Below are 1,877 nucleotides of genomic sequence, written 5' to 3' on the forward strand. Positions count from 1 at the left end.
CGGGCAAAGAGCAGCACTAACCTGAGGGCAAGGTGCTGCAGTGCCAAGGGACCACGGCCTTGGCCTGGGGCATCCTCTCTGTACTCACCTGGGGTTGCAGCATCCTCAGACACCACTGATGCTGGTGCTCCAGGAGACCTGAGGCACTTCCCTCTGCCCATTCCAGGAGATGCCAGCCCTGGCCAGAGCTGGCACAGGACATGGCAAGGTGGGGGCATGGGAGTCACTGCACTGGGCAGAGGAGCCATCGGGCAGATCTGGGATGAACCAAAGCCTCACCCTCATGTGAGAGGTTCAGTGCTGGCCCCAGGGCACCCAGTGATGCCTGGGAGGGGGGTGTGAGCTGAAGTCCATGGGGAATTGCTGTTCCCAGGGGCTCAGCACCAGCACAGCACCATCCACACCAGAGGAAGGTTGGGAGGGTGTTCGGGACTCCTCCACTCTGATGAGGACTAAAGGAGGGATTTTCTCCTCTCCTTGCCGTTGTTTTTCTGCTCTGCTCCCGTATTTCCCAGTGTGGTCTGAGCCAGGAGCCTGGAAATACATCAAGGCCGCTGCAAAATGTGGGAGGCTGAGCCTTTCATCTCCTCTTTTCCTTGCTGCCCTCCTCATCAGCCTGAGCTAAACAGAGCTGGATGCAGTGGTGGGAGAAGGGACACCCAGCCGCCCCAATGCCTGTGCTACACACTCCCAACATTGCTAAAAATCACCCATAAATCTCACCCATCCAAGGTCCTTTTCCTCTCTGCACCCCCAGTCTCTGTGGGAACTTGCTGCAGTCACTTTGCCCATTGCTGACGTCCCCTCCAAGGGGCACGGCCCTGCTGGGGCAGGGGCAGGGGCACAGGACCTGTGTTTCCAATGGGAGCCTGGTGAGCAAGGGATGCTGAGAAGAAAAAAATCCCAATCAACTCAGATTAACCCTTCCCACCACCGCTTCAGCCCTGGAGGACATCTTGCTGCAGAGCAGGGACTGGCACTTCCAGCATCCAGAGGGACCAGAGCTGGGTGAGGGATGCTCCATCTCCAGCCGCCCCCTCCTCAAATCTACCCACAGCTGAACTTCAGGGGTGGCAAAGGACCCACATGGTGGCCTGTAGCTGTCCCCCATTGCCCCCAGAGAGGCATGGGTACCCCTCTGGCCCTGGGCTGTGGAGGTGGCTGCATTAACCCACAATGTTTGGGTCAAAAGAGTTTGGCTGCAGGGAGGGTGGGAGATGAACAGCCTGGGAGAGATTTGCTCTTCACAGAAAACAGCCAGGAGAAAAGAGGGAAAATGACTCAAAACCAGAGTAAAGGGAGAGAGAAGACAATCGGAGAAGGCAGACTCTGGGTGCAGCTCGCAGGGGTGGTGGGTGCTGCTGGGACCCGTGGGGAGCCATCAGGATAGCAAAGGGTGTTTCTGCGGAGTTCTCTGGGGTTGTGATTAAGGGTTGCACCTCTACCCACCTCTGCCCACCTCTGCCCACCTCTATCTACCAGCACCCACCCTCCCTACCAATACCCACCTCTGCCCACCTCTCTGGTGGTGTTGAGAGCTGGGGACTGACCCTCTGCTCTGCGGGGTGGTGGGTTCACCACCCTGTGGGTGCTGCCAATGCCATGGGAAGCCTTTTCCTGTCTCTTCCCATTTCTCAGCCGAGCTCACCTCTCCCTGGTTACAGAGAGGAAAGAAAGGGCTTTCAAACTTAATTTCTGCAGAAATCTCACTGCTCTGGATCCTCCTGGTTCTCAGCATCTTCACTCCCACAGGGCATCCCTTTGTCCCAGTGCCCAGGTACCCCTGTGGCTCCATGGACATGGGGCCAGAGCGTGAGGTGCCCCCAGCACCACCAGCACCGTGGAGCCAAGGGTCTCCATCAATGGCACCTCCTGGC

This window comes from Corvus hawaiiensis, chromosome 24 (assembly GCF_020740725.1).
Source record: "Corvus hawaiiensis isolate bCorHaw1 chromosome 24, bCorHaw1.pri.cur, whole genome shotgun sequence".
NCBI classification, from domain to species: Eukaryota; Metazoa; Chordata; class Aves; order Passeriformes; family Corvidae; genus Corvus; species Corvus hawaiiensis.